This window comes from Otolemur garnettii, unplaced genomic scaffold (assembly GCF_000181295.1).
Source record: "Otolemur garnettii isolate 467f Iridium unplaced genomic scaffold, OtoGar3 scaffold00057, whole genome shotgun sequence".
Lineage (NCBI taxonomy): Eukaryota > Metazoa > Chordata > Mammalia > Primates > Galagidae > Otolemur > Otolemur garnettii.
Genome location: NW_003852452.1, coordinates 5,412,197 through 5,422,328, shown reverse-complemented (window position 1 = coordinate 5,422,328; position 10,132 = coordinate 5,412,197).

The window sequence follows — 10,132 nt, the reverse complement described above, 5'->3', positions numbered from 1 at the left end:
GGGCTAAGAGTTTGTGATAATGGCTGTATATTTCATGTTGATGAGAATACATTTATTCCATGAATAAATTCCTCTTAATGACAGAGAGAAAAATGTTGCAGTTCTGTGATGTGATACGTTTATTTTGAGCCCTTGGGCTTCAAATTGACAAGGAACTGAATCACATGGAAATGATAACATACGAACGAAATCGTTAAGGCGCTGGAGCTTGTTTTCATGATATTAAAATTAATCCCACCAGAGGATGCTGAATGGTAAATCAGAACAAAATAGTATTCTCCGGTGAATGTCGGATTTCCTGTTAGAACAATAAAAATCGTCACTGGGTATCGTTTGATTTTGATGGGGAATGTTTTGTGGTCAAATAAGGTTTTCTCTCCCCCTCCTCTTCCTTTCCTCATCTGACCTAAGGTTTACCCGGTTAGTTCTTAATGTGCAAATATTTTTATGCTTCCCTTGATAGGTGCTCATAAAAAAATCATGGAATTGCTGAGTCAGTCATAGTATAAAAAGCCTAGTTACCTTACTTGTGGAAAGGAAAAAAGGAAGAGGAAGGTGGTTTGTATGAAAACATTAGCTTTTAAGAAATGGAGAATGCTTAAAGTGCTCTTAAAAGTGCTCAGATTTATAGCCTCACAAGATGTAGGAGACCGAAGGCCCCATTTATTCACAGCAGAGGCCCAGAGCCACCATCTCTGCTCGCTCCCCCTGGTGACTCATGCCGCTGAGCTGGAAGGGTCGCCCACAGACGAGAGGGTAATTTAGTTTCTGGGATTGTTCATTCTTCTTGTTCAGTTTACTCACCAAGGTACTAATTAGGGGAAATTGTTATGGTGTTATATTTTTGCGTTAACATCTGTTCCCTACGAACTGGACACAGAGAAGTTAAGTCACTTCAGAGAAGCATCCAGGGAAGCTGGAGAGGAGGGATCCTGAGTCATTGTCTTAATAATTTAGTGTGTTAACCAGTGACTGGTGTATGACAGGATCAGAGCCCTATAAATCCGTGAACTTTGCATATCCAGGTAAATATAATGTCCCTGCTAAGATTAAACACTATAGCAGCTTTAAAAAGTTGTTTTAAAGAGCAATAACTTTTTTTTTTAATACAAAAGAGTCAGGACATAACGTATGTAGTTTTTCATTTTCCTTGAAAATATGGTTGTAGAATTTGTGCCCAGCACTGTTCTAAATGCTTTATATGCATTAACTCATTGAATCCCCATGGTAACCTCGGATACAAGGTAGATGTTACTATTACCCCCATTTTACTGAGGTCAAACAAGTGGGCACAGGCAAAGAAACTAAGGCTGTAGAGTGGTTATGTAACAAGTAGGCGGTGGCTCCAGGATTCTAACTCAAGCAGTGTTACAATTAAAAGTGAAACAAAATAAAACATCTATATGTTTCTATCTATATAGAGAGAGCAACAATCAGAACATATCGTGTAATAGAATAGTCTTTTAATGAAGGTTTACTTGGAACTAACCCAAGTATATCATGAAAGTTTTGCCTAGCAGGAAAACATATTTAGAACTTAGAATTAAAAACTTGTACAATGCAGTACTGTAATCCTTTGGTACTTGTAAGAGTCTCATCGACTCTAGTTGTATTCCCTTCAGCTTCCCACTCCATGTCTTACACTGTTTGAAGTATGAATATCGATTTCAATGTCCAAACCAGGATCTGGAGGAGAAGCGACTATAAAAGATTAAAACAAACCCTTGCTTCCTTAGTACATTGCCTGTGGGTATCTAACACATATCTAAGAGAAACTGTAAAATAGAAATATCCAGATGAGCTCTGGATCTACCTTATAGAAAGCCCACAAAGTGTTATTATTGTTTTCTTTACTCACATTATATAATGTCTACCAAAATTATAGATAAGCACAATGAAATATAGTAACTCATCACTAGCTTTAGAAAGAGCTATTGCTAGGAAAATCACTTGTGGTACAGAAAAAATGCTATCGAAGAAGTATGGGTCACAAGTACCTATTCAGGAAACTTGAGAACCTATAGAAATTCAAGATTTTAAGTGCTTGATCAAACCCCCTGTAATTTGTTTTCAATTCTATCTGTAGGAATTTTTTCTTTGCTATTTCACTATTTGTTCATATGTTTAAAAGAATTAATTTTTTTTTTTACCTTTTTTCCCACTTGTCGCTGTTTCTTAGCATAAGGAAACCATTCTCCATTGGTATGATGTTACTCATCGAATAATTAAGACCCTAATGAGTCTTAGAAGTCCTGAGCAGATCTGAAAAATGTTTTTCCTTTTGACTGATTGGAAGAGATTTTAGATGCTATGAATTTTTGATAATACACACCACTGCATTTATACCTTAGTTCATTCCTGCTGTTGTCATATAGGTTGCTATCGGAGAGTTGGTCCCTAAATAAGATGGCTTTTCAGGCAGCGCCTGTGGCTCAAAGGAGTAGGGCACCGGCCCCATATGCCAGAGGTGGTAGGTTCAAACCCAGCCCCCGCCAAAAACTGTAAAAAAAAAAGATGGCTTTGACTCCAAACAAGCCAATGACAGCTTCCCAGGTTATGAGCTTTGCCAAATTACTTGTTTTGATGTCCATAGACCCTAAAACTAGGCCAGGAGCGATAGCTACTTGTTAATCTGTTAGAGAAAGCATTTGATGGGGAGGAAGCTGTGCTACTATTTGTAAACCTTTATTGTTATTTTTATTTTTATTTTTTGGGACAGAATCTCAAGCTTTTGCTGTGGCATCCTAACTCACAGCAACCTCCCACTCCTAGGCTCAAGTGATCCTCTTGGCTCCGTTTTTTTATTTTTAGTAGAAATGGGGTCTCACTTTTGCTCAGGCTGGTCTCAAACTCGTGAGCTCAAGCAATCCAGCCTCCTTGGCCTCCCAGAGTGCTAGGATTACAGGCGTGAGCCACCGCGCCCAGCCTGCTCTTATTTTTAGTATTGTTGTATTCAACAACACATCATGGATACTAAATTAATGAGTCTCCCACACGTATTCAGTACTCTACTTTGAGAACCTCACAATATGCTGTGCATTGAGTAAAAGTGTATTAGAGTTCTTATGTGATCACTGTTGCACTGAATAATTTAATGTGCTTAGTTTTATAATCTCCTCATTTGCAAAGTATATAGTATTTTATGAATCAAACAGGATCAGCAAGAAGGTTATTTGTAGGTGAATTTCTGCTCATTGACATTTCTGACAGAGCAATTGCCAAAGATCAATTCATAAAAAGAGCCTTAAAGGGAATTCTTTTTCTTTTTTTTCTTTTGATACAATGTGTCACATTGTTGCCCTGGGCAGAATGCCGTGGCCCCATAGCTCATAGCAACTTCAAACCCTTGGTCTCAAATGATCCTCTTGCCTCAAGCCTCCCGAGTAGCAGAGATTATAGGTGCCTGCCACAATACCTCCGCTAGTTTTTGTTTGTTTGTTTTTATTTTTAGTAAAGAAAATGTAGAGAGCAAGTAGAGACTTGCTCAGGCTGGTCTCCAACTCCTGAGCCTAAGCAATCCATCTGCCTCGGCCTCCCAGAATACTAAGATTACAGGTGTGAGCCACCGCATCCAGCCATTAAATGGAATTCTTGATTTCAATCACCCTGTCCTTCCCTCCCAATCTGTTTCTCAGTCTCTGATCTCATCCATCTGAGTACATTTCACTGCTGGCTGCCCCAGTGCTTAGGGTTAGAATCTGGGAGTCATTCGAATTCTTCCTTTTCCTTAAATCCTCACACATACTCTGTCAGCAGGCCACCCCTGGCCACTCCTTAACACGTTTCTGCCCCATCCGGGACCCTACTGCCCACTTCTCTCAGCAAGCCTTTTGCTTAGCCTCCTCCAGCTGTTCTCTGTCAGTTTATTATAGAGTGACCAGACATCTCGCTTTTGGCAGGACAGTGCCACTTTTTAACAATTTGTCCCGCGTCCCGCAGCGTTTTAAAAAAGTCCCGATTTTTGGAAAGAATGCACAAATGGGCAGGAGAACAGGAAGGGAATATATGGTTTTCAGCAGCCATGTGGCTATTTCACCAGGGTATGAGTTTTATATAATTTTTGTTAATTTTATAATGTTAAACTGTAATAATAACAAATAATTGTTGAGAAGTGATTATCGAGAACTGCTTATCAAAGTTTGCATTGTTGTCAGGCCCTGCCCTGCCCCATCCCCTGCCCCCCACCGCCCGCCATGTTGTCCCGCTTTACCAATGTTAAAATCTGGTCACCCTAGTTTATTAGCGCAATTTCTGGGGAAAGGAGTGGTCACTGTGCATCTCTGCTCAAAATCCTCCACCACCCCTCACACTCTTTCCACCTGAGGGCTGATCGTGCGGCTCATTCCCCCAGGAAATGCTTCTTTACTTTTTCCACGTCCTATGTCTGATTCCTCATTTCGCCTTGAGTGTCTTGCTAACGCAGGTCTCCAACCCCAGGACAGCAGTCATTATTATCCTATAACCCTCATTTGTTGTTTCATAACACCCCCAATTTTATGGTTACTTTATTATTGTCTGTTAGCTTTTCTACCTTTAGCATAAAATGTCCATGGTGACAGAGACTGTGTTTTATTGGCTGCCCTGTCTCCATCTCCATCAGTGAGGCCGGTCTTGCTTAGAGAATGAACTTGTTGGGTGGTACCTGAGGTTCAAGGAGTAGGGTGCCAGCCCCATATGCCAGGGGTGGCAGGTTCAAGCCTGGCCTCGGCCAAAACTGCAAGAAAAGATAGAAAACGAGAATGAACTTGTCCCTTCTCCTGGGTCCTTCTGATTCCTCTGCCTCTTCTCTCAGTGCCCCAGCCCTGGAACCTCTGATGACTCAGCTGGCGCAGGTAAAATGATAGAGTTTGGAACACTCTTTGTTTTATTTGTTGCAAAGAGGATTTTCGCTTATTCTATTTCTTTAGCTCTTCTTTCCACCTAAGCATATGTGTGTATAGGAAAGGTGGGTGTGGGGAAGAAGAGGGGAAATAAGTTCATATGTTTTATTTCCATACTGGTGAGATGCCGAAATGAAAGGGGGGAAAATGTTTGCAGAAAATATGAAACAAATTTTTAGGAGGCAGGTTCAACTTTTGGAAGCAAAGTATCTTTTTTTCAAGAATTAATTTCATTGATTATCATGGAAGCATTTTGTATAAGTGGCCTAGGAAAAAAGGCATATTGCTGTTAAGGATTTGGAAAGAAAGATTATAAATAAAGTTGCCTCGTGGTCTCTAATGAAGACAAGCAAACCCCTTGTCTTCTGAATAATTATATAACTTAGCTATGCTAGCTTAGAACGCTCCTTTATTTTTTAATAGCAAAAGCAAAAAGGTATATGTTTGGTGTGGACTCTTCCCGCTGGTGTAATTTTTGTGGCATTTTCCCTACAATGTGGAAAACAAAGTCGGTCTTCAGGGTCTACTAAGGGACTAATTTCACTTGGGAGATGTGAACCATTAGTGGATTCACAACCCACTTAATGTGTGAATGCACCAGACCTTGCTGGTGAGGGAAGATGATTCATTGTGGGCTGAGTTACCCACTGTCTTTGGCCATCTCGTGCCTGTATTTGTGGCTTCCACTTTGTATTTAGGGTGCCAGGTTAGACACAGGGTTTAAACCTAGATTAGCGTAATGTGTATTTTCTCTCTCTTGACAAACTTGTAGCCTTTCAGACTCTTTCGCTCTTTCACCAGATGTGGACCATCTCTTCACATGATTACACGCCTCTTGTGAGTTAGCCGGGTTTGTGTGTGTGCATTTGAAGTTTTATTACATAAAAGCAATATAGCGTTTTGTTTTTTTCCTATCTTTTTTCCTTATAGCCATAGTTTTTGTTTTTTGTCTTTTGGTTTTTTTTGGATTAATAGGAGGGTACAAATGATTAGGTTACATTGTCTGTGTCTGTTAGGTAAATCCAAGTTGTGGTTGAGCCCTTGACCCAGGAGTTGCGCCATTGACCTTTACATGGTGCCCATTAGGTGAGAGCACACCAGTCCCCTACCTTCTCCTCCCTCTCTCGCTTGAATTTGATTATGGTTTTCTCTTGTGTGGGCATATACTTGTTCATCTACTGGACTCATATTGGTATCAAGTATATTGGATACTTGCTTGTTCATTCTTGTGATACCTTGCTAAGGAGAATGTTCTTCAACTACATCCAGGTTAATACAAAAGATGAAAAGTTTCCATCTATTTATGGAAAGTTTCTGTATAGTATTCCATGTTATACACATACCACAGTTTATTAATCCATTCATTGAGGGTTCAGGGGCACTTGGGTTGATTTTTCAACTTGGTGATTATGAATTGAGTTGCAATAAACAACCTAGAGCAAATGTCCTTTTATAAAATGATTTTTCCCCCATTCTTCTAGGAATGGGATTGTGGGTAACGGGAATGTAGATCCCACTGAAATCTATATTCACTGATCAAATGGAAGGTCTACTTTTAGCTCTCTGAGGATTCTCCACACTTATTTCCAAAGGGACTGTATTAGTTTGCAATCCCACCAACAGTGTAAACATGTTCCCTTCTCTCCACAGCCAAGTCAGCATCTGTAGCGCTGGGACTTTGTGATGTGGGCTATTCTCACTGGGGTTAGTTGATATCTCAAGGTGGATTTGATTTGCATTTCTCTGATGATTAGAGATGATGAGCATTTTTTTCATGTTTTGTTTAGGCAATTTCTTAAATATCTCTTGTCCCATTAAAAAACTGTATTTTTAAAATTACTTTCCAAAAGAGGTCATGTCTTTAGAAAACTTTTGGATCCAGTGCACCTGGCTTGATTCAGGGCACATAACTCCCAGGGTCATTTCATTTCTCTCCATTGGAGGAGAGCCCCCAGGACAAGCTCTCCAGACCAGCAAAACTGACAGTCCCCCTTTGCTAGTCAGTCCTCCAGCTTGCAGTGATGTTGATGATATTTAGGAAGGTTGAAGGACTTGCAGAAATCCCTAAGTGCTTCATGATCTCTGTGCTGTGGTTCATTAGTCCTTTCCGCAAAGATCACCTTGTCTTTTGTTTCCTGCCCTCACCACTTTTCTGGAGTATGAGTATCATGTATGTATTTTGACTTTTTGTCATATGTTATGGGTCAAAACTGCTCCCCATAACACAACATAAATAGTAGAAAGAACAGCCAGGGCAGAGTCAATAACATGTGTTTTAGAACTCACTCAACTCAGGAAAATGAGATACAGGTGGTCCCCAAGCTACAAACATCCAGCTTATGTACAACTTGCATTTATGATTGGAGGCTTTTATAGGTAATAGGTAAATGTAGCTTGCTCCAACTCACATTTGCATTCAACTTAAGAACAAACTTACAGAACTTACAGACCCTGCCTATAGGGTACTCTTTGGGAAGAAAGTCTTTACTATGGAGCATTAATATTTCTTAGCCAGGAAGACATGTACATTGTGTGTTAATACATCAGCATTGTGTGTAGCCTTTTTTTTTTTTTTTTTTGAGAGACAGAGCCTCAAGCTATCCTCCTGGGTAGAGTGCTGTGACTTCACAGCTCACAGCAACCTCCAACTCCTGGGCTCAAGCGAGTCTCCTGCCTCAGCCTCCCAAGTAGCTGGGACCACAGGAGCCCACCACAACGCCAGGCTATTCTTTGGTTGCAGCCATCATTGTTGTTTGGCGGGTCCAGACTGGATTCGAACCTGCCACCTTAGGTGTATGTGGCTGGCACCTTAGCCACTTGAGCCACAGGCGCCCAGCCTATGTGTAGCCTTAGTCTATAAGTACTACCCTAAATGTGAATTTCCAGAAAAAGCTTAAGCAAATACCCCCCAGCAAATAATAATTAGGGTTAGATAGTACATTTGGTGTTTCATTTTATTCTGTAATACGGTGAGTTGATGGTGCCGTTATTTCCACTCTATGACTGAGAAAACCGAAACCTACATTCACCCTCATAGGGATTCCCTGATCCCTATTGCCTTTCAGTACTCAGAAAATACTCAGGGATGTGGATGATGAAACTAATATTTGCAATTTTAATTGACTTTTCATGCTGTTAGTCACAAATCATCTATGTGTCACCTTCTTTGTGGCATATGCTTAGTTTTAATTAAGATCCTAAAGTAGCAACCAGCAAAGGCCATCACCTTTATGACTCACAATGCAGGGTTGGCTCAGGCTTTCATATTAAATGCGTAACACGAAATAAGCAGTGTGAGTATTTATGGAATTATTTTGTAAAGATATTGAGATTTAAAAAATTGAAACCAACAGTACTTCATGAGGAAAAATCCAGTTTATTAAAAAGAAGTATATCAGATCATCTGTTGTAATTATTAAATGAATAAATTTGTTAGGAATGAATTGGCTATAAATGTCATAAAGTGTAGCTAGCAGATTAAACCACCCTTCTGAAGTCTTGCCAAACCTTTTGTTGTTGTTGTTGTTAATGAGTTAATGACATTGCTTTTAACAAAGAACTCCTGAAGGGAGAAAAGAAATTGGAACTGACTTGAACTGTCCCATCATGCTTCATTCTCTGGTGGAATTTGCAGACCTTGATGGAGTTGGTTACATAATCAGTTTTGGGCATTCAATGGCTTCTTTTATTATGAAACAGAATTCTTGCCGACCACAGCCTCCTTCCCCCTTTTTTTCTGCCCTTCTCGTTTCTGGAGTTACTAGTGCTTTTGAACAATGCTCAAGTCATGCTGTAGCAGGCTGGGGGAACAAATGAACAAGTGCCACCAGAAACTGCTAAGCCTGCCCTGGAGATCCCAGCACTGGCGAAAAAGATGAGAGCAATAATGCTCAAAAGTCTGAGCTGATGGGGAATTTGAAATAACTCCAGTGTGGGTTTTATACCTGCAGTTTTGTCTTTGCTCTTCACTGAAAGCGTGGACAGTTGGTATCATGGAAAGCATTATGAAACAGTTACTTGCCATTTCTAGTTATGTAATCTTTGGAAAGTGTCCAAATGCAAATGTGTCATACTTTTTTTTTCTCTTAACTTTAGGCTTTTAAATAATTAGAACAGAGAGGAAATCTAATTAATGTAATAAAACAACTATGTGACTTAAAAATGAGTTTTGCAATTGACCCCACAGGTTGTAGATAGAACTCCTAACAGTCTAAGTGGTATTGAACCTTCCCGTGCCATTGAAAATATGTTGCTGCTTTTTAATGATTGTTCAGGAGGTCAGACAACTTAACCTGCCTCCAAATAGTATACTAATTTTCCCCGAACGAGTTCAATGTGCTTTCCTCAGCAACAAAAATCCAAGTTCCCACTACAAAATTAGAGACTTTTTCTTACGATTGTAAGCTGGCTAAAATTCACCATGGACATGAAGATTATATAATTACCCCTAAACATTGCTGTAAATCCTTTTAATCAAATAAAATTGCACAACAATGTGAATGTATTCAATGGCACAGAGAAATACACTTAAAAGTGGTTAAGATGGCAAATGTTATGCATTGTACATTATATACAATAAAGAAAAACACTAAAAAGATCACCCGGCCACTCACCACCAGTTTTTAAAAAGAAGCACAGGATTTAATTTTGGCATCTTGCGAAAGCCGTTCTGAGAGCCTATCCTGCCCTGATCCTTCATTGCCCATCCCTGTCCTGACTTGAATGTTGCTTTATCATTTCCTTGCTATTTAGTTTGGTTTTGCACATCAAAGAACTTTGTAAATGGAATCTACATGTTTTTCTGCAACACATTCAATCATTCAGTCCTTCATTCTAAGCCTATTCGTAGTGTTATACGCAGCTGCACTTCATTCATTTTAACTGCTATGTAATATTCCATCACGTGGATCTACCACAGTCTATTTATCCAGTTACTGTTCATCTGTTGGTTGATATTGGGTTGCATATGGGTTGCTTCTCTTTTTACACTTTTTCTTTCTTTCTTTTTTTTTTTTTGGTCATTACTCATAGTGTTGCTATGAACCATTTGTCTCCTTGTAAACATGGACAAAACTGTCACCAGGGCATATTCCTAGGTGTAAAACAACTTTTCTAGACAATGCCAAGTTGTTTCTAGATAATGCTAAATTCCTTTCTGAGTTGACCAGGTTACTTTCCCACCAGCCTTGTACACGTACTGGGCTTACTCCCTACTCTCATGAGGGCTACCGTGTTTTGCCTGCCTGGCTTAT